At 33.6% G+C, this 24,292-nt stretch overlaps 1 long non-coding RNA gene and 1 pseudogene across 2 annotated transcripts; both read right to left on the bottom strand.

Moving 5' to 3' along the window:
* Nucleotides 1-439: 439 nt before the first annotated feature.
* On the bottom strand, nt 440-23,877 carry LOC142632696 (cytochrome P450 CYP736A12-like; annotated as a pseudogene).
* On the bottom strand, nt 2,474-4,773 carry LOC142630849 (uncharacterized). Of its 2 annotated transcripts, XR_012843461.1 has the most exons (6): nt 4,583-4,773; nt 3,421-3,558; nt 3,223-3,295; nt 2,930-3,019; nt 2,633-2,763; nt 2,474-2,532 (listed from the first exon to the last, which is right to left on the bottom strand). It is a non-coding gene; the product is annotated as an uncharacterized LOC142630849 (long non-coding RNA). The 2 variants fall into 2 exon arrangements; XR_012843460.1 differs by lacking the exon at nt 4,583-4,773 and having other exon boundaries at nt 3,421-4,529.
* Nucleotides 23,878-24,292: the final 415 nt, after the last annotated feature.

Genomic DNA, 24,292 nt, shown 5'->3' on the forward strand with positions numbered 1-24,292 from the left:
TACTATTGTTGAAATAATGTCTTGCAATGTAATTACAAATGTGTCTTGAAGACATAATTTCAGGATCAGTATTGCAGACTTGATTTCAACTTCGAAATCGTTTTGAAGCCACCATGTTCAGAAAGGCACACGTGACATTCTATTTATAAGAGCGCAAAATACATTTGAATCCAAAACAACAAGTTAGTATAATATATTATTCAAGGTAACTTGAGTTGATTTGATGTTCCAATGTTTTCAACTCTTCCTAGGGAAGTATGGAACCTTTTTCTTTTGGCCTGGAAAATAATTAGACGAAGACTCCAATAATGAGAATAAAACTCTTGGCCTTAAATTTAGTGGTCGAGCATAAACTTGAATGCTAGGAGCACACTTCTTCTAATAAGTAATTTTTTTTTTTTTTTTTTGAAGATTATTATATTGCAATTGGATTACATATTTAATTGAGTTGGCGATAAGTTGGCATACCATACAAGTGCTTGGCTCTTCGCATTGATAGCCCAAACTTCTCAGTCATGTCCAAGTCATTAGGCAACATGCCACTAGGAAGGGCCCAGTGAAAGCAAAGCAATAATTAAGCTAGAACATATTTGATAGTTGTAAGACCTAGATGTATTCCAGGACACCCTCTTCAAACAGACCCAAATGGGATAAGTTGGAAGTCACGTCCCTTGAGGTCTATATTACTATTTATGAATCTTTCAGGATAAAATTCTTCCACATTATTAGACCACACATAAGGATCTCGTCCAATAGCCCAAAAATTTATTACTATTCGTGATTTCTTGGGGACATAATATCCATTTAATTCAATGTCCTCCATGGGTTCATGTGGGACTAGTAATGGTCCAATAGGATGTAGTCTTAAGCTTTCCTTCACCACCATATCCAAGTATGTTAAATTTGCCAAATCTATCTCATCCACCATCCTATTCCTCCCTACTACACCTTCCAGCTCTGCTTGTACTTGTTTTACCACCCGTGGATGACTCACGAGTTCAGAAAAGGTCCACTCAATTGTAGCAGCTGAAGTGTCATATGCACGTGAAATCATGTCTATTATGATAGCCTTTATTTTTGTTCGATCCAATATCTCACTACAAAAAATTTGGCTATTTTCAACGGTTGAAACCGTCGAAAAAAGTATTTTCAATGGTTGGAATGACCGTAGAGAACTATTGTTAAAACCGTGTCGAGAACATTTTTCTACAGCCTATGCAAACGTTGAAAAAAGTATTACACCTTTATCAACGGTTAATAACCGTTGAAATATATACACATAAATGTAGATTAAAGTATGCTTATTACTTTTATTTACAGGCACTCAACCGTTGAAATAAGTATTTTCTTTTAAAAAAAAAATTGAATGCACTCTTTCACATTAATCAAAATTTAATAACCTAAAACAAACTGTAAAAATCAATACAACTCAACTACTCTGCCTGCTACCCTTTACACTCTAAAATTTACATTGTTCATCTACCTTTCAAAATAGAAGATTCTTATAACCTTAAACCTTCAAGACCAATTCATTGGAAATTTTAAAAACACAGTGACTCGCATCTACCATCTAGACATCTGGATCTATAGCTAAGTCCTCTTCAATACGCATGAGATCCCATTAATCACTAAGTTCTGTTGATGCTTGCAAAAAGTGTTGTCCATCAGTCATTGTTATAAGTGCCAAACTTGAACAAAAAGACAAATAAGGGTAGTTCATTTAGGAAGAAAATGCACCTACCTAAAAAAAATAAAATAAAATAAAACTAGCACAAAAAAAGTCACATATTAGCAATTTACAAATGTATAGATGCAAACTTGGTATGTGAAAATGAATGATTGGATTGAACTATCAACATTTTAAAAGAGGTAATTTATTCTATTGACATTTCCAAAATTCAAATTCAAACTGACCATATCAGAACAGAGCGAACTAGCTAAAACTAAAAGAAACACAATAAACAAAAACAAATAATTGTGCACATGCTTAACCAAAATCGTAGAACCACTCTATGAAGAACACAAACTCCCCAAAGATTGAGCAATTCACCAATGCTTATTGTTATCCATTACCGCATAAGCCTTTGCTTTTAGATCAGCTAGATGAACATTCATTGGTAAATAACTATGGATGTTTGCAAAATCATCCAACTCAAATCCCAGAGAGAGTTATGAGGTTTACAGAGGAATTACCACCAAAATTTGAAGGAAAAAGGATGAGCCTACCTAAGAATTATATCTAGCCAACCCCAATTAGTTTCACTAAAACCTATATGAGTCGAGATTAAGAAGCAACCCCACACAAAAACCAGAAAACATCACATAAATAATTAATTTTTAGAAGCAATAAGGACTTAAATTGAATTCCTGTGCATAAGCCTTAGTCATGTAAATCAAGAATCATTTGATTAGATAAATTGAAATTGGAGTGCAACCCCAAGAAAGCCCTGATGAGGAAGACAGAGAAACAAAACAGAACTTGAACCAAAGACTGATGGAGATGGACGTGAATATTTTCTCTTTGGAGATATGCTGCAAACAACATTTCAAATCTCATTTCAAATCTTACATCACAAAAATTATTTTACTAAAAAACCTATTTTACTTAACAAACCAAAAGTTAAAAGCTAACCTCCCACTCCTACCACTATAGCTACGGCTGCAACTAGGGCTTATCGACATGTAAGGACTTCTAGAGTAGCTCCATCTTGAATCATGGCTGCGACTTCTAGAGTAACTCCGCCTCGAATCATACTCTCTCACCTAGACAAAGCAAGTAGATAAGTAAAAGCAAAATGAATAAAGAAAACCAGAATTCAGTACATCAAGACACTGTGACATACGAGTACGTAAGACCGAGAAAAAGCAAATGCCATGAATTGACACTCCTTACGATGAAAATGATCTATATAAAAAACACCAAACACACCTCTGTTTTAATTCCAAGTGCCAATGACAATACAGCAACTATGATCAAGATGATAAGGTTTAAAACTTGCCAAGCTTCCCAAAGGAACCTCTGCAGGAAAATAATGGAGCATGGAAACATATAAAGAAAAAGGAAAAGAAAACCAAAAGAAAATGACAGAATTTAAGTTTACATTAACTCAAAGATAAAGAAAACCCATACCCAAAAATTTAAGCTTACAACATGGTACAACAAAGTAAGTTATAGACAAAAAAGAATATGAAATGGAGAAAATAATGTTTTGATAATCAAACCTAGTTGTAGCGAGCTTTAATTCTTGTTGTTAAATGTGTAGATGCTAGAAATACCATACGTTCCACAAGTTTCCTGCAAAAATGAATGAAAATCAGACTTAAAAAGTTCATTTTTCACCTTGATGATGTTTCCACCCTTAGTTTTTCTAATGAATAAGTGATATTATTATTGATCAATAAATCAAACTAGAAATATACCTGAGACTCCAATAGCACAGGGTCAGAAGTCAGACACCAAACCTTAACCTGTTCTAGCACTCAAAACAAATAAAGAACTGTTCCACTTACTACATAAGACCCTATAACAATGTGAAATGGTCACTGCTTTGCAACTACCTGCACACAACCTCACATAATTTTTGATTTGTTGCATTAGAGCCTCCTCTAACAAGATTCTTCCATTAAACATTGTAGCATTTCTCTGAATCCAAACATGATACATTGATGCAGCCCAAACTAGTTTACAAAGGGAGGCTTTGAACCCTCTTTTCCGCAGATTAGTTAAGGGGGATTATTTGAACCCTCTTCTCCCCTTTCTTCTCTTCTTAGAGTTTTATTTTTCAAGAAACTCACTTTATTATCTAGGAAGGTACTTCATTAGCCTCTAATTTTGTCTAGTACTTACTCCTTGAAGGGAAATTTCTTCAACCAAATCAATTCAAACAGCTTAGTCTAATGGCTCCTTTTTCCCTTCACTGCCCTCTAGCAAATTAAGCTCATACAATGTCTAAGGCCATATTCCAACTGAAGATTAGTCTGAAACCAAAAACCAGCCAACATTGGTGAAACCAAAACCTCTGGGACATGGTCCCATAAACACACTAGGGAATGTAATCCCAAAATATTCGTACAATTCCCGATTTTATTAAATTTTTTTTAATAAAAAAATTCATGGTCTCACTACAATATTTCACAAAGAAACTATAAAATCAGAGTAACTTATTATGAATGCAATGGCTACAGTTAAAAGAAAAATTAAAACAATGAGGTACAAAATAGGAACCTAAAAGCTTGAATACTAAGTTGTAAGCTCTAATAAGCATTTTTAGCTCCAAGTCTGCAACTATACAGCTACATTAGCTTTAGCTACAAGATTTTTTTTTTTTAATTTTAATTTTTCGGTTAATTCAATATCTATGAATAATTAAGAACCTATTTTCCTTCATTTGCCTAAATTTTCTCACAAATCAAAGAGAGAAAAACTGCAAAATATAAAATAAATAAATAATAAAAAGAAATACAAGGCAAAGCATTTATGGAGGAACGTATTCTGGAGCTTCTTGTCCATATATTTGTTTGCAAAAACAACAAAATTGAAATTGAGACCCTAGCAGATGAGAGAGAAAGAATGAGAAATTACTTCTTCAGATCTGGAGGCTGGCCCGATTTGCTCATGTTGAAGACTCGGAGAGAGTGAGATTCTGCAAAACCCTAAGAATTCAACAACAATACTGAATGAATGAGCTCCAAAACAATACCTAAGGCCTAAACTGATAGATATATATAGCTCTTCACTTTTCACTCTTCGGTAATTTGCTCTTGATTACGAGAGAGAGGGCGCAAGAAAGAGAGAGCTATCGTATAAAACTTTGATATAAGCTCTGTGTTCTCTATTTTAAGCATTTTCACCAATATTTCATTTCTATTTTCTACGTTCATCGAACCATTGATAAAACATTTTATTTATTTTTTCCACATTCATCAAACCGGTGATAAAACATTTCATTTATTTTTTCCACATTCATTCAACCTGTCGATAAAACATTTCATTTATTTTTTCCACGTTCATCCAACCCGTGGATAAAACATTTCATTTTTTTTCCACATTCATCCAACTGATAATAATATTTTTCCCTATTTATGTTTTTTTAACACTTATTTCAACAATAATCCCAAATGTGGAAATAAGTATGTGAATTTCCTTCCTTTACTCAACAGTTGAATATAACTGTAGAAAATTAAGGCTTTTATCAACAATTTTTATTGACTGTGGATAAAAACACACTACAAAAAAAAGGTTCTATAGCCGCGTTTTAAAAACGTGGCTATAGCTCGAAAAAATGTGGCTATAGGACCATTTGGTCTATAGCCGCGTTTTTTTAGGCCACGTTTTTAACCATGGCCTAAAATGCGTAACTATAGGCTTGATGGGCCTATGGCCATGTTTTTGTAGCCGTGGCTATAGGCAGGATCAATGGCCACGCTTTTAGAAATGTGGCTACAGGACATACTGTAGCCATGGTTTCAGAACCGCGGCCATAGCCACGTTCTATGGCCACATTTAAAACGTGGCTATAGGCCCATTGGTTACTTGCCCTGAAGCAAGATTAGCCGCGTTTAAAACGCGGCCATAGACTTCTTAAAAACACGGCCATAGTATGTCCTGTAGCCACGTTTCTAAAAACGTGGCTCCAGCCCATTACTATGGCCGCGTTTTGAAAACGCAGCTACAAGCCCTGTAGCGTTTTTTGAATTTTTCTATAGCTGCGTTTTTAAAACGCGGCTATAGACTTTTTTTTTTTTTAAATCTGTACACGTTCAAATGCAGCAACAAACGCTGCTATAAATTTTAGAAACGCTACTATAAAAAACCTGTCACATACACAATTCCAACTTCTTATTCCTGTAAAATTCCAACACATGCAATAAAATAACAATCTCAAATCTGTCACAATCCCAATCAAGCTTTAAAGACTATGGAAAATTATCAACCTTAAAGGAATATGCAGTTGAATACAGCAAAAAAGTTGCAATAAGCATCAACATATGATTTTTCAACCATCCTCAACTACAAACATTACATAGATGCTTCTAGGGGTTCCTTCTATCTCCAAGCTCTTGTCTACATGTGAATACCCTTGTTGCCTTCCAGGTAGAATACAGTTTATGTTTCAATGGCGCTACAAAAATATAATGGCAGCAGTTAGACAAGATTAGTGGCTACATCTATAAATACAAACACTCTAAAATGTGGCAATGAACATTTGCTAGCCATAGAGCCCATTATACTAAAAAAGATAGCAAGCTTTACACGAGGATAAAATCTGGCAAATTGTGTTCTTCATATACACTAGAACAAAGCTTTTAACTTCTAAGGGATCTCGTAAATTCGAATTCTTAGCGTAAGCTCAAAGAGAAACAATAATAAGCAATGCAAACAAAAAAAGACCCAACCCAGAAAACCCAATGGCCATCCCACAAACTGCCTCCTTGCAACAATGCTGTATCTATAAATACAAACACTCTAATGCAAATGCTTGGTAAAGTTAGACAACTTTTTACCCAATTCATGTTTATAATTCTAAAGCAATTATAATTTTTGCAAATGAAATTTGGTCTCTACAACTTTTTACCCAATTTATGAAATCAAAATCTTCCACATTCAATGGACCATATCCATATAAAAAAAAATTGGATGTAAATTATCAGCAGATGTTGTCTCAAATTTTTGCACCTAACTAGAAACAAACCATTCTCTTCTTCATCAAATGAAAATGGATGTGCAACTATCACTACAAGTTCTTTCAACCTTGTACCTCCTCTTCATCAAATTCCACAAGTTTCTAAGTTAGACTAAACCATTCAATAAACACAATATTGTAAAATAAAACCCTATAGCAATGTAGGAAGGTGGGAAAACATGTTTGACACACCTAAATATCAGAATTGGACAGACCAAGCACGTCCATGTCGAAAATGTACTCGTTGGCAATATCAAAAGGTCAACTGGAATGCTCAACACACCCTTGTTCTCATTGGACTCATGTTCCTACAAAGTAAACATCAATTTCTCAAAGCTCTCTGTGAAATTCAACAAGTTGTTCACCAAGTCCCCACTGATCCCAACACAGCTCATTTTTTCCACTTCTTAGCAACACACACGAATGCTCCATGGATTTCAACAAATACAACAACAAGCATTAGTAACTAACAGTGACAAGAGTGATACTACATACACTGCTTTGTCAAATTATTGTGCTCGTGACACTAATTACATTGATTTGCACATTAATTTGGAAACTATTTATAGTAAAATTGACATAGTTTCGAAATTTTTTATTTTTTTTGATGCAATGACATTCTTTGCAACTTTTTACCCACTTAAATCCTGGTAAATAGTAAAAATTCATAGCTTCTCAGTTGTCATACACTCAAAAACAATAATAATTTCATATCATTCCCTATGCATGTCTCTTCCTAGACAATGTGACAAGTATAAACTTCACTCATCACTCTTAAACAAGCCCACTCGAAAGCAATTAATTTCCTTTGAATACCAAAGGTCAAATTCTTTCTAAACAACAACAACAACAACAACAACAACAAATCTTTTAAAAGTGACGACATACCTGCAACTTAAGAAGACAATTGAGGCTGACCATGTCCTGTCTTAATGGTCCTAGTGCGCTCCAAAAGCCTGTCAGCAAAGGTAGGAATTGCCATTATCAATACGAGTGATAATGGAAACTTTCCTATACAACAAAATTACAGAAATTGAACCAGCAAAAAGTACTTAAATAACAATAAAGAAAAAAAATCAAACCACAAATTACGAAATGGTATTGTTCATATTTCAAACTTACAATGAGAATGCATGGCTTCACTATTTAATCCTCTTGGTCTTCTATGTTGTTAAAGCATCAATGTAGTTGTCTACATATACAAGAGATACAACTATATATATATATATGCTTAAAAGTAGTCTCTTTTTGAAGATCTTCAACCAGAGAAATAGACAATTAGAACTCTCACAATATATATATATAAAGTACATAACAAAAAACTTAAGATTTTTTTTGTCTTTTCCAGTTTTAAAAGAAATGAAACCTCCTAGTTTTCTATTTTTTATCTTATGACGAGTTCAACACTAATTTTAAAGTTTTGTGTTAGTCTAGAGTCTAGACCTTCTTTCTTTTTTGCATCTGAATTATAACCTTTTAACTCTTATTTAAGATTTTCCTTTAATCTTAAAATAAAATAAAATCTATTAATATTTAAAAAATATACAAAACTCTTATCTTCCCAATTTCTAATGTTTACCAAATGAAGTTAATAGTGCATGCAACAGAATACAAATCGACTTATGCTGAACACTCTCAAACTCCATCAAATTAGTATTATATATATATATATATATATATATATATATATATATATATATGTGTGTGTGTATGTATGTATGTCTGTATATCACTTCTTGTTTATTATCCCCTAACATCAATAACATATTTGATGCATCACTTAAATCCTCTCAAGCAAACATGAAGTCTAGGTTCCTCTATAATACATACATTTTGGCATTGATTTGAAATAATTTTGAAGCAAGTACAAATCCATATGGGCTACGGTTCTAGAATTTTTTTTTTAAATCTTGGCCATACCTGCAAATAAGTCATTACATGGAATCAATTGTACGTAGCCTTAAAGAGGAGTACAACAACGTATAGTTTTAAAGTAACAGCTATTGAACCACCCAAAGACTAATTAAAGAATTTTTCTTTCACTTTGCCATGATCCTTTCCAATAACCAAAGAGAAGACAAATATATGCATAATATGAAGACGTTTTTTAACTTATCAAAAAATATGAAGCATTTCTAGGAAGATAATGTCATAAGCAGATTTGGGAGGACCCGATGGAGATGAATTAAACCAGCATATCTTGTCAAGTGGGGATATTGAATAGAAATAGATGTCTTTGGTGTTTGGTAATTATTATGAGTATAAACAAAACAGCCAAGGACAATTGATGTGGCAGAAGCTAAATGCTTGGTTAACCATAACTCATCAAATCCAACGTGACACCATAGGAGGAGCAAAAAAATAAAAGCTAATCCTTTGTTTTTAAATCTATCAGTTGAATAGCCATTGGAAGGTAATGGTAAGGAAAATTAAGAGGCAAATAACAAATTAAGAATAAGTGCTCATAAATAAAATTTAAAACATGAACATAAATGTCATATTAAAGAAATACATTTATTTCATTCAAATTTGTAAGTTATTATTGACACATGACGTTGTTTGTCCACATAATACAAATAAATATAGGAAATCACCACATGTCATTGTAGTATAGATTGAGATAGAAACATGGGTGACTACTGTATGTATCCACTAGTTGCAAGATCTAACTTTTATAATATAGTAGAGGATAAATATTAAAAAAAAAATTAATATGCCCCTCAAAAAAAATAAAATAATGGGCTACACTGAAATTAATATACTTATTGCAGATTGACCAAACAGTGTCATTGAATATTCTCAACAAGGTAAATCATTTTAACTAAATCATTTTCACATTTCCTCACCTTGTAGAGGACAATGAGTAAATCCGTGTGTGTAACTCCGACCATAGTAAGGGAGAACACTAAAGCAACAGATATCTAGCTACCATCTTATCCATTCAAGACTCATCCGATATTTTGTTAACCTTTTTTTTTTCCCTCTTTGTTCTTTTAAGGACTTTTAGCTTAAAATTTTTAAATAAAAAAATTGGCTGAAAGTTGTCACTTTAATTCCTCAAGATGTGAAAATGGAGAATGGGGGAGAGTAGAAGTAGTTGGCACAGGTCTGGAAAAGGATGAACTATTAATGTATTGTTTGCAGCTACTAAATAATTCTCTCTCAAATATTTGATCCTTGTTTCTAGGAAAAGAAGAAGAAGAAGAAGAAAGTACTCCACAAATTTTACAGATTACTAACTAATTATTAATAATATTAATTCGTTCATCCTTACGGCTAAGAAAACCAAAAGACAATTGGGACTAAAAAAATACTTTGTAACAGTTAGGTTCAATGATTCTCTATAATTTATATTTAAAAAAAAAAGTTCAAATGAAAAATTTTCAAAATGATATTATTTCGGTATAATTAATTTTGATTCAATTAAAACGTACGTATAAGACAAACGTTAGAGTAAAGGCAATTGTAATGAAATTTTCTAATCCATTAATTAATTGAGTTCTGCAATACTACCCATTTGCAATTGGTCAATTAAGGAAACAAAGATAATAGCTTATTAATAAAACTAAACAGGAAACATAGATTTTTCTAATCAACTTTTTCCCGTAAACTAATCTCTTCTATTCTGTTAATAAACAGATTTAACAAACTAAGATATCTCTCTCATTAAAATCTGTTACTAAAGTAATGATATAGACGCACCAAAAAAAAAAAAAAAGCAACAATCATTCCACAAGAGTTAGTTAGAAATAGACTACTATTGTGTGTCCCACACCATCAATGAGGAATAGACTACTTTTGTGTGTCCCAAACATTAGAAATAAATAGTTGTTGCACTTGTGATGTGTGGCAATGATTTGTGTGGCTCTTCACAAGTAGTAAGGTGACAGGATTCACTTAAATGGTGTCATGAATGAGCGATGTCTATACTGGACAATAGAGAAAGGTGAATAATTGAAGGTGAAAAGGGGTTACACATCTTAAATATACATCAAAATATGGACCTTAGGAAAAGTTTACTATCTATTTATGGTGGATAATGGAGTGTAGACCACTTTTACAATCCTTCTTTGGTTTGTTTAGATGATTAAGCACTAAAGAGCAAAGATACTTGATATTAATTAATTCCAATGGCAAGTAATCTTGTAGATGATAGTAGAAATTATGCATTGCAAATGCTAGTGACTAGTTATGAAGGCCTATCTAATTGGCAATGTGTTTCTGCAGTTGTAACATAAAAAAGTCATTAAGTAAAACCATCAACTTCCCCACTGCTGTATTGGATACTGATAAAGACCTATACAATTCAAAAGGCAGTAATTCCATAGATACAGATGCTCACTTTACATGATAAGGCGAACAATAAGTAGTATTTCAAAGTCAATCATAATTCACTACGTTGCAGTAATAAGAAAACAAACCTGATACCAGTAGCAAGGTTTAAAAATTAGATTTTGAAATGAGAGGGTTAGATTTTTTAGTGACATTTTACAATATTAATGTTTTCAACAGTTGATAAAATCATAGGCATGGAGACATTAACCACAACAGTCCACATTTTGCCTTAATTTCAGAAGCAAAAAGAGCAAAATCCCACACCCAAACCCCAGAGCAGCACTGGATCCAGTCAAAGAAACAGCAGCACAAACCCCAATGCATTAGTCAAAAAGCATCAAATGAGAAACACTTATTTTGATTTTTATCAAACTATCCCCAAAATTTAACAATTTGGCAAACTTATCTCCATGATTTGACACCCTTTTACTCTAACTATACACCCAGATAAAACCAAACAAAAATGACAAGGACACTTCAAACAGAACCCACTAACAACTTCCAAAATTAGATACAAACACCAAAACCTCCAATCTTTTAATCCAGTTCTTGTAGCTAAGTAATCTTGAAGAGAAAATTCACCTTCTTGGCCTTTTTTCCTTCAAAATCAGCAGCTAACTCGGCTTGGCTCAGACGATGGCAGGATCTGGTTCGATCTATAACAGGAAGACATCATTTTTTTTTAATCAAACTAGTATTCAAAAAACAATCTTTGGAAAACTAAAAAAGAATGATAAAGAAATAAAGTAAACAACTTACATAGTAGGAACGAAAAAAAAAAAACAAAAGCAAAAGCAAAAGAACATTGAAGGTGAAGCAAACCCAGATAAGATTAAGTTAAAAAAAGGAGCAGAAGAATGTTTTTTATAGTAAAAGAGGAGGTAATGACTTGATGGAGAAGCAGTGCAAGATAAGTATAGATATTATTCTTTTCCTTTTTCTCAATTCCATTGGGCCACAGACAGAGAGAGAGAGAGAGAGAGAGAGAGAGAGAGAGAGAGAGAGAGAGAGAATACTGACCAAAATAGTCATACACCCATTCAATACAAGTGTAGCATTTCTTTCATTGCAAAAGAGCATACAATAATTTAGAAATAGTAAAATCTAGGTACAGTTTTTTAGGAGCAGAAATTAGGTCTTTAAATTAAATTCAACAATAAGGTAGCAGAAACTAATAAACTAAATAGTTGAGTTTAGTTTTGTTAAAATAGATAACAATGTTTGTTTTTTGTATTGATCAATAGAACCATGTGGTGGTAGAATTCAATTGGGAATCTAAGATCTTAATAATACTTGTAGTTAAGTTTTGCACATTTGTAAAATTTTCAATCTATTGCTAGGGCTAACACAAAAGTATACAATATAATTTTTAGAGCATAAGATTTCTCAGCAAGACCTTAAACTATTCTTTGTTTCCCATTCTAGTACAGTTATGCCAAAACAAAAAGCATAAGACGCTTTTTTTTAGTAAAGAAAAAAAGACATTTTGATTACAATTACAGCAGAACAAATTTACTAAACTTATGGCAAAGTACATCGGTCAAAAATTGATATAGTGGACAAATGTTCTGAATCTTCTGATTATGCAAAAAACACTTAATCTTCCACCCTGATTCTCATTTTAAGGTGTATTGAAAACAATAAACTAGTACAGAAATCAAAGACAACAATTAAGATTTCAATATCGTACCATAAACCCAAAAAAGCAAGAAATTAAAATGCTTAATAAAATTATAAGCAAATAAAATGTTTGTTTGCAAGGTGAAAAACCCAATGACATTAGTAAATAACAGTAAAAACAGTCTAATTTAATTGAGGAAATTAAGCAACAGCTTACCTATATTAAACACAATGAAATATTTTTATTCATTGAAGATAACTCTTTAAATAAATAAAAAACCCAATTATATAAACCCATCACTACATTTTTCTCATCAACCAAACAGAGATTATCTTGACCTAAACAATTTCAAATTACCAACAATAGGTAGAGACAAGAAAAGACAAGTCTGGGCTTCAAATGCAGGCATGCTGTGATGCATACAGCAACTTCCCAACCCCCTCCCCTAAATCCTAATCCCTTCAATTTGTAAGCTACTCTCAATTGCTACTGCCACCATGCAAATGCAAGACTACCTACATATGTATGGATGTTCAATTTGATCATTGCTGGCCTTGTGCATCACTACAGTTTCTTCATTTTTGTGTCTCTCTAGTTCATAATTGAGACTAATTATTATAATGTCATGTCATTGATTTAAAACTTTAATTGGCTTAATAATGTACCATATATAATGTGTGTGTGTGTGTGTGTGAGTGTTATACATGTTAAACTAGTTCACCCCCAACAAATAAAAATAGAAATTAGAATATCCAAGAAATAGACATGTGGAGGGTCAATGAAATACCATTTGCATTTGGTGAAGTCAAAGAGGCCTGGGACCATCTCTCCGGAATTGTGGATTGAGTAACTGGACGACTTGCGCCCACAAAAACATACAGTTAAAACTTTTTAAACATGAGTGCAACATCATTTACCATTGCTTATGATAATGCAGATTCTTCTAGGTGCAAATCTCATACCTCTAAAGGAGCTTGTAAACCTGCATCCATGAAACAACAAAGAATTGTTTAAGAACAAACTATTATGGGATCAAGCAACTGAGCAAAGCAATTATTTAGCTTATTGAATTATCCAATTCAGGGAGAATAGTAAATGTCTCTTCCATCATGGGACAATTAAAGGTAAAAATTGGAAAACTCATCTTATTAAACCATTTATAAGCAGCTGCATTTGGTCAAGATCATTTTTGGTAAATACAGAGGTCACGTTTATTAAATATTATTTATCACTAATATTATTTTTTTATCTATCACTAACAATCTGACATATCATAAGGTGTTAAATTTTGTGTGTGTGTGTGTGTATATATATATATATATTAATGTTGTTCACTATCAGGCCTTGAAATTTCATGCTTAAGATAGCTAAGCCCCATTCATAGTGGCTTTCCCAATGAGTGAGTAAGAAAAACAAGCGTGGAAATATCATATCACTCCCCAACACACACACAGAAGTAAAAGAGTTTTAAACATGATAATGATGCTACAGTGATGTTAAAGGCTAAAGCACGCAATATATGGTCTTATCTTAGAAATAAAGTAAAATTTTGAGTGAAAATGGTAAAATGAAACCATCATTGGTTCTAATGTCTAGCCAGGAGAGCGACTGGATCAAGATACTCATAAGGTCAGGCATCACTTTTCTGCTCTGGCGAAAGATGACATAAACCGACTAATTTTGGAGCTTCATGAAGTGATCAGCATGGGTAACATTCAAAAAAAGTTGGTAGCCACCTCATTTGTTTTTATTATGACTTTTCTGTAAATAAATCTAAGAATGAAATGATTATTCTGAATGGCTCAAATATTTATTGGACTTGGGTTTATTCTACAGAAAAGAAACACACCCCCTCAATAATACTAAGAAGGGAATATTGACCTATCATTTTAGGGTTCCAAGAGTGAGAAATCAAGGTCTGGTTGCAATGTGTTAGGTTGTCATCATACATTGGATAGGATTGCATTACAAAAACCTCAAGAGCAATCTTTGTTGGAAATTTTCATAGAATACAAATGAGTACCTAACCCTCATAGGACTTGGACTCAATGAGCTTTCGCTATTAAGCCCAAATTAAAGAACTATTAAAAATCCAATAACATATGAAACCAATAATATAACCAAATGAGTAATTACAATAAACTCACCGATAATTAGGCCCATTTTTACTTTGCCTACCCATGGTTTGAAAATTTGCACTTTGCCTACTTGAGGTCACCTTCGTTAAGCTACCATAATACATCTATGTCAAAAATAGGGTAAATATGTATTTTTACTCCCCTTTGATGTCTCTCCTCCCAAAACAAAAAACAAAAACACACAAAAAAATAAAAAATAAAACAAGAGAACACCAGATCAAAAAGTACTATTGGTAAAACTTGGCTCAAAGAACTTCAATCAATTATGTGAACACAAGATATATATATATATATATATATATATATATATATATATTGATAGGTATAAAAGCTCATAGTAATAATGTAGAAACATCTAAATGCAAAAGCCCTACAGAAAACATAAGACAAGTGCCAGAATCTCAGCTCTCAGATCACTGTTGACATACAATTACGTGAACACAAGATTTCAAACCAAAGCATATATTTCAAACCCCAAATTTCAAATCCAGACTATATTTCAAGAACTTTTCAAACCCAGGCTTTTATATTTTAAGGACTATTTTCAGTTGCATGAAAATATTTCAAATCAAAATTTTTTTCAAACCCAAAACACAAGAACACAACATTAGTAAATATATTTCAAACTTTCAGTTACACACACCAGCAAATGCGCACACACATCCAAAACCCATTTTGAAACCAACCCTAAATCCCCTAACTCACGGCCAAATAACCACATACATAACCAAAAGCCCTCTTCTTTTTTCAAACTCAAACCGAAATCAACAAGTTTTAGAACCTAATCACAAAATTAAACAAAAAAGAGAAACAAACCAAGAGAAAAACAGCAAAAGCACACACACATCCAAAACCCATTTTGAAACCAACCCTAAATCCCCTGACTCATGGCCAAACAACCACATACATACCCAAAAGCCCTCTCGTTTGTCCAAACCCAAACCGTAATCAGCAAGTTTTAGAACCTAATCACATAATCAAACAAAAATTAAAAACAAACCAAGAGAGGAACAACAACCACAAAGAACATGACAAACAATTCAAACACACGAAATTCGAACTTGGAAAAATCAAACTGATTTCCCCAGCAAATTCAAACCAAATGAACATTTCAAACTGATTTCCCCTGCAAATTTGATCCAGAAAAATCAAAACCATAAAATTCGAACAGAAATAGCAAAAACATGAGCAACCCAAAAAAAATCCCAGAAAACCCAACAAATTTGAATCAAAAACCATGAGCACCCAACAAAAATCCTAGCAAACCCATCCTTGGTGACAACAATTATCTCAGACAACTTTTTCAATCAAACAGACCTGTTGGGAATCAATAAAAAATTCAACACAACTTAAACCAAGTGCAAAATGAGAGAGAAATCAAATATTCGCATATCAAACTTGTATAGTAACTTACGTTTCAATGGTCATGCCAATGCACTTTGTGGCACCATGCTCAGAGTATGCAACTGCCTTTTCAACATTGGCTGAAGTGTGTCCTGATAAAGCATCATGCAGATTCCGTATAAAGTAATCGCGATAATCTGCTGGCAGTGACATGAAAGTGCCACCCATCAAGATGAACTCAACCTGCAAACACATACCAAAATCGAAATCAACCCCTGCAATCAAAACCCTAAACCAAAATCGAAACCCTAAACCCCAAATGGAAACCCTAAACCTAAAATCAAAACCCTAAACCTAAAATCGAAACCCTACAATCACAAAATCGAAACCCTACAATCACAAAATCGAAACCCTAAACCTAAAATTGAAACCCTAAACCAAAAATCGAAACCCTAAAACAAAAATGGAAACCCTAAAATAAAAATCAAAACAATTAATTTTAAAAACTTACTGTTACTCGGCCCTGTCAGTGTCTTGAGTGAGATTGAGAGTTGGAGAGACCCAAGGCAGTGAGGGTGGAGGCGGTGCCGCGGCGCTTGGTCTGGAGGTCAGTGACGATGCGGGTGAGGGTGGCGCGGATGGTATCGGGTGGGGCGGACTTCAGTTAGAGTTGGGTCTCGCTGATTTTGCCGCCGGTGAAGGAGAGGACTGGGATGGTGGCTAGCTCAGAGGTGAGCGAGAGTGGTTTGGTTTGGGTTTTGAGGGAATTGGGTTCGAAGTGCTTTAGACAGATCGAGCAAGGGATTTTTTTGTTTAAGGAGATTTGTTATTTTTAATTTATAGTAAGGTGTTTTAGCCCCGTTTTTTAAAACGCAGCTTCAGGGTAACTATGGCCGCGTTTTTTAATAAACGCGGCTTTAGGACAGAACTAGAGCCGCGTTTTAAAAACGCGGCTTCAAGACATAAATAAACAAAAATTTCAGATGGGTCTGAAGCCGCGTTTTAAAAACGCGGCTATAAATCAGGTGCTATGGGTGCGTTTCTGAGAAACGTAGCCCAACTAGGGTCTTAGGCCACGTTTTTGCAAATGCGGCTGAAAAAAACGCGGCCTAAGACCCGCATTTTTTGTAGTGACATGTTGAAAAAACTCAAGTTTGTTGTAGTGTGTATGCATGCTCATCATGGGAATCCATGGGTTGGTTCATCAAAGAAAGTAACATGTCTATTAAGTCCATTTGACGGTCTTGTTGACCACTTGGAATGTTTTCATGCTCCTTGATGATATTCTCTAAGACTATATTTAAAACCTGAACAAGGAGCTTTTATTTAAAACTTGACTTTTTGAATTACAACATCTTACAAGCGCTAATGCTTGACTCCCACACACTGACACTAGTGCACTACACACACGGTACTTACTCACCAATACACTTGCACACACCTCACTTCTAGACACCTACACACACTAGCTCTTGACTTTATTTCACTCTACACGTACACTTGCTACCTATGGCACACACTTCACCACCTCATACAACTTCACACATCTCTCACTTGATGCTTTGTGACACACATTCACTTCACACATCTCTTACTTTACAAGTCTCTCACTTCTCACCATTCCATCTATTTATACTAGATGTATGTCGGTTAGGAAACCGACTTGAAGCTTCTAGCTTCTTCCTTTTTATTGGCATTAAATTAATGCCTTTCTCCAGCCTTCTAGACACCTTATAAATTTGTGGCTGAAATTTACTAGTGCATGGAAGTTTCTAGAGAAAATATGAAAACTATCTTGGAGAGAATTATGGAAAGAGAGCAAGAGAGAAATGTCTAGAATTAGAGAGAAACTTCTAGAAAGAGAGAGATTGTGTGAGAAGTTCTGGAAGTTTCTAGAGAAAGAGAGAGAGGCAGTGCTTGATGTTTAACAGAGCCCTGCTAACCTTCGGCGAAAATGGGCAAATGCCTCCTTTCGGAAACTAATTAAAGAAATGCCTCTTTTTTGAAACTCGATTTTCTCAAAATCGAGTTTCAAAAAAAAAAAAAATTTCTGGAATTCTATAGCGACGTTTTAAGGAGCCTATAGTGACATTTTAAGGACCTATAGCGGTATTTTGTAACTCAACTTCCATGAAATCGAGTTGCATGCAAGTTTTTCTTCTTTTTTTTTTTTTTTTAACCTATAACTCGACTTCATGGAGCTCGAGTTACAAAACGCCGCTATAGGTCCTTAAAAACATCACTATAGACTCCTTAAAAACGTCACTATAGGGCTTAACTCAATTTTGAGAAAATCGTGTTTCAAAAGAGAGGTATTTCCCTAATTAGTTTGGGAAAGGGTGTAACATGCTGATTTTTTTTTTTTTTTTTTGTTTTCGCGAAAAGGGCAAAAGCCCATTTTGGCCGCTAACCTTCTTCATTCGCCATGTCAATCCCTGAGGGCATTTGAATGATAGAAAATCACTAAGTCAATGATGACAGTTCTCAAAACGTAAATAATTGAGGAAATATTTTTGTTTGAAAGTGAAAGAGTTTTGTTAGTGTTTCACTAATTTCACTAAAAATAAACCTAACAAATTAATTGATGTGCTAATTATTTGTGGATGGAGCTACATTGGCATCCCATACTCGTTGTAACCACCTCAATTCCATAATTGAATGTTTGGTTCAAAAAATTTATAAAAAAAAAAGGTGTTTAGTTAATTTTTGGAATACTGTTGTGAATTCTATTTTATTATTATTTGTTCTATTATATCCATTAAATCTTAATAATAGTTTCTATTTAAAGGAGGAGATACAAAGTTTGATTCAAAATAGTAGCATGATATGTTAATTTAAAATTAAATTATAAAGTTAAAACACATTAATGAAAATGTGTTAAATTATCAATCTATTGTTTTCAGATTTCCACAAGGTTTAATGAATCTAATTTGTATGAGTTTCTAAATGAAAATCGTTCTTTATAATTAACCCAAATAGAATTTGGCTAAGGAAGTGAGCAACAATTAAGAGCTAGCCAATAAAAGAATCATAAAGATATATTAAAGACTTCTAAGAAATTAATTCACTGCTTATTTTTTAATGATTTTCATGAGCTTTCCAGTTTGAAATTTGGCATTTGTTTTGAAGTTTGAAGTATGAACCGCTGAGTAGTGTGGCACTTTTGGAAAGGCAACACTACTTACAGAGAAAATTCTGAATTTTTAAGGTGGCCGCAGAAATTGACTTTTTTTTTTTTTTTTTTTTTTACAAGATAGAATTCTACTCTAGCCTAATCTAAGTGTATATGTGTGTGAAGCTTCTTCCTGGAGACTTGAACCCAAGCCCTTGTCCCCCACACTCCACAAGCATTTATACTTGTGGAGTGACCACCGCACCAAGACTGCGTGGTGGTGCCGCAGAAATTGACTTGAAGTGTAAGGGTTTGGCTTAACTTAGTTATTTTTATATTGGACATATAATTTTGTTTTAAATATAGACAAGTGATAATGAATTTTAATGTCCATATTTTTATTTAGTTATTAAATGATGTGACAGTTTCTCATATATATATATATATAACCAAAACCTAAACTCCTACAATTTTCCCACAATATTAAAAAAATAAACGTAATTGATCTGTTCTAAAACCCGAGTCTGCCTTTTCCTTTCACGAAGACTCTGCCTTTTTTACCTTTCACGATACTGTGCCTTCTCTTCCTGCCTTCCTCTACCAGCTCCTCCCCGATCAGACCCACGGCAAGCCAACAGCAATAGATGTTCCCGATACTTTTTCTTCCGCTCTTCCTCTCCTCTTTAGACTCACAAATATCTGTTTTTGTTCACATCCAGAAGCCCTCTCGCACTGTCACTTTGTCCCAACTTCTCATGGGTGCAAATACAATCTCTTCTATTTATCTCAAACCTGATCTATTGGAAGAAGTATGGGTTATCTCTCCTGTCTTAGTCTCTTCTCTTTTTATTCTGTGTTTTCTCTACTACCGTTAGTTTCTTTTTCTTCGTTTACTATATGTGTTCCTCCATCTTCTATTTCTTCTTTTCTTCTCTGCCTTAGATATGTTTCTCTCTCTGTGACCGCTTCTCTCTATTTCTTTTTCTTTTTCAAATTTGGTTGCACTGGCCCTACAACTTTAGACATTCTGATACAGAGACCCAGAGATTTGAGGGATATGGAGATTGGGGAAATTCTTCAAGGTGCTGGGGATTTAAGTGTAAAAGACATACATCCAATTGTACATGAATTAATGGGCTCTAACGAAAGTTCCTTGGATAACTAAATCTCTAACCTCAACACTAACCATGAAAGAGAGTTCAAAGAGGCCCATAATTAAGCATCAACATGCATTGATGGTGTTGGCATCTTTTATTACAACTATGGCCTTTCAAGCTGGCACTACAAAAAACGGGGTCTATGGCCGCGTTTCAAAAACACGGCTATAGACCCCAAAAACGCGGCTATAGGCTATAGCCGCGTTTTCTAGAGCCGCGTTTACAACCGAGGCCTAAGCGGCGCAGCAACAGCCCCTGCGGGTCTATAGCCGCGTTTTTATAACCGCAGCTAAAGGTCAAGCCTAAAGCCGTGTTTTTTAACCACGGCTATAGGCATTGGGTCTATAGCCGCATTTTTTAAAAATGCGGCTACAGACCCACTTTAAGCTGCGTTTGTAACCGCGGCTATAGGTTTTATTAAAAACAAAAAAAAAATTCTGGGTTTTTTTTTTTTCCTCCGAAAATTCAAAATTCAAACAAAAAAAATTCAAAATTAATCACAAACCTAGAAAATCCAAACCCAATTACAAACCCAAAAAATTCAAAATTAAACACAACATACCCACAATACAAACACACCCAAAAAATTCAAAATAAAACACAATATCCTCATAATACAAACATAATATGCTCCAAAATATAATAACACAAACCCATGAATCTCCTCTCATTCAACAAAATCAACCCAAAGCTAACACTAAATCCATTCAAGGAACACAAAAGCATAAGCCTAAAAATAGAAAAAGAACAACCTCAAGAACACAAACCCGTTTAAACATAAGCACTATAGCACAAATTCAAGCACATATCCAAAAAATTCAAAATCAAATAATTCCACCAATGTAAAACCCATACATATAAACACATAAATATTACTCCCAATGCTCATAAAGTTTAAATAAAAATAAGCTCTAGCAAAAGTATAATACCCATAAGAAGATTAGAAATTTTTTACCTTAAATAGTAGAGATAGATGAACCTTAGCTTCTGCAATGAATATTTCCGGTCATCTTTGCCGGAAAAATGAAAAGAACCATTGTGTTGTGTTGAGAGAAAAAGAAAAGACAAGAAAAGAAGAACACGGGCATAGAGAGAAAAGATGAGATATTTTGAATTGAGTGGTAGGGAGTAAATGGGGTAGGTGGGGGGTCAGGTCATTACTTTTTTATTTTTTAAAAAGTAGACCTATAGCCGCGTTTTTAAAAACGCGGCTATAGGTCCTACTTTGTTAGAAATATAATATTTTATTCTTCTACATATTTCAGCGTACTCCTTTTTTGTTTTTTGTGTTACCTATAGCCGCGTTATAGGTCCTCCATTAAAAAAAAATAATTTAGTCCGCTCAAAGCTCGTGCCGAATGTGTATTTGGCCTGTTACCTATAGCCGCGTTTCTAAAAACGTGGCTATAGCCCCAACTTTATAAAAAAATTTATTGGGCTGTACATGCTATGAAGCTGGAAAGTAAAATTTGGCTGGACCTATGGCCGCGTTTTCAGAAACGCGGCTATAGGCCCTTAAAAAAACGCAGCTACACACATACAAACACGGCTATAGACCTTACCTAGAGCTGCGTTTTTTAAAACGGAGCTATAGGTTATGTCTAAAGCTGCGTTTTATAAAAAACGCGGCTAGAGGTTAGGTCTATTGCCGCGTTTCCTAGAAACGCGGCTATAGGTCAAGTATAGCTGCGTTTTTTTTTAAACGCGGCTAAAAAACGCGGCTACAGCCCGCGTTTTTTGTAGTGTGGAATAACCCCAGTGGGAACATGTGGAGGATTTTTTTTTTGAAAAAAAAAAATGTTGACTGAAGACGATAGCATGTGGAGGAGATTAAAAGAAGGGAAAAAAAATAAAAAGAAAAAAATGTTAAAAGGTTGAGAGAATAAGTGGATGAGAATAAAAGAAAGGTAAAAAAAATGTTAATTGGATAGTTGGGGTAAAAAAAATATATATAAATGATGCTAAAGATATAACAAATTTCATCACTTAACCTTTAGAAACTAATTTTTTTTTATTTGTTTATTATTTATTACGATAATGCCATCTACCAATCATAATTATTGTCACATCAAACCACAATATGTTTTGTTATTAATTTGTTGTATCTTTAGCATTTGGTAAAATAATTAGTTTAGTGTGTGTGTGTATATAGCGATAAGTCTGATATATATCATTCCCTTAGGTAAACCAAAATCGTTTCTAATTAGAAATTGACTCTTGCGTTATACTCCTTGTGTTTGACAACATCTCTCACTTATGCATTAGTTTAAGTCAACTTCATGGTTTGTGCTTCTTGGTTTAGTTTCCACTAGTCTTTTTTCTTTCTTTCTTTCTTTCTTTTTTTTTTTTTTTTTTTTTCATGTGCATTTAGGCATACTAGGCCATCAACATAATTTGCATTTTTAGTACATTATAACTTTAATCATAAAAACCAAAAATGCAACATTATAATAGTAGTCTTCTTACAATGAAATTTTTTATGAATTATGTTTTTTGTATTAATATACATTTGCAACGACAAATAAAATATTGGAGAAAATTATAAACTTGATAACATTCAAACATTATGGGGTAAGATTATTACTAAGTGAGAGATTGAGAGAAAAAATTCATTGAAAAATATTAGTTTAATTTTTTTAAAAAGTTCTTTAAGTAGTTTTCTCATGCATAGCACGGGTTAGCGACTAGTTAAAATAAAAGCAGATTCTAATTAAAAAAGTACTAGAGGTAAGCTAAACCCGAAATGTAAAGTTAAAATAGTACTAAAAGTAAGCCAAACCTGAAATGTAAAGTCTAAAAAGAAAGAGAGGTGTTATGTCCACAACATTTTCACAACAAATCATAGGATAATAGTTGTTGTTAGTTCTAATTTGAATTCAAAACTAAAATTACTTTTTTTTATTTATTCATAATAACCAATAACAACCTGTTATTTAGAATTTGTTGTAAAAATGTTGTGAAAATATTATGAATATAGCATTTCTAAAAAAGAAAAATCAGAAGTATTGATTTTTACTTTTTAGACACTACTGAGTAATAAATCAATGGCAGGGATTTCCAAATGGAGGACAAAGTTCAGTAAATAGAAATAGATACAAATCTGTAGATCTAGTTCCCCAAGGTAAGGAATATAATCTGCTAGATTGAAAGCCCCTGCCAAGCAAAAGGTCTCCTTAATAATTGCCTTCAAGTCGAATCTATCATCTCTACTTCGCCCAAATATTATTCTACATGAGTTTCCTCGATAAGTTCACAAACTTTTCTACTAAGGTCCACAATCTCATTCGCCACCGCAGTGTTTTTGAGAGACTGCACCAATGATCCTACCTCCTCCTTCCTCATGGGTGCAAATGACTCAATTTTTGAAGCAGTAAGAAGTTGCAACGTACATATTTTCCTAACATTGCGCCAACCTGGACCATACTTGTGAAAACCAAACCCGTGTTACCATACCATAAGCCAAGTACTTAGCCAATTGGAGTTCAAAAGTTGAAAGAAAATCCAATTAAAATCTAAATTGCAGTTTAATTTTGCGCCATATGTCTCATCAAACTTTTAAATTTTGTGTGTTAAGTAAATTTGTTAGGTTCTAAATACTTAGGAACTAATGTATTAGAACTCTAATATGTATTGTTGGAAAACCAAGATCAAAATAGGTGTCTAGTTATGTTTTAGACTTGCTCAAAGTATATGATTTATGTAAAGTTGGAATCGAGTTAACTGCAGAAGTTACTGTGCATTTCTGCCTGACTCGATCGATTGATCGAAAGTCATGCAGATTGTTCTTTCTGCAGAATTTCCAACTCAGCCCTAAGCCCATATGATGTGTAGGGTTTTATGTTTTGTCCTAGGTATAAAAGGCAAACCCTAGTCACGTTTAAGAGGTTGCTCATATTGCTGTT

This window comes from Castanea sativa, chromosome 4 (assembly GCF_040712315.1).
Source record: "Castanea sativa cultivar Marrone di Chiusa Pesio chromosome 4, ASM4071231v1".
Lineage (NCBI taxonomy): Eukaryota > Viridiplantae > Streptophyta > Magnoliopsida > Fagales > Fagaceae > Castanea > Castanea sativa.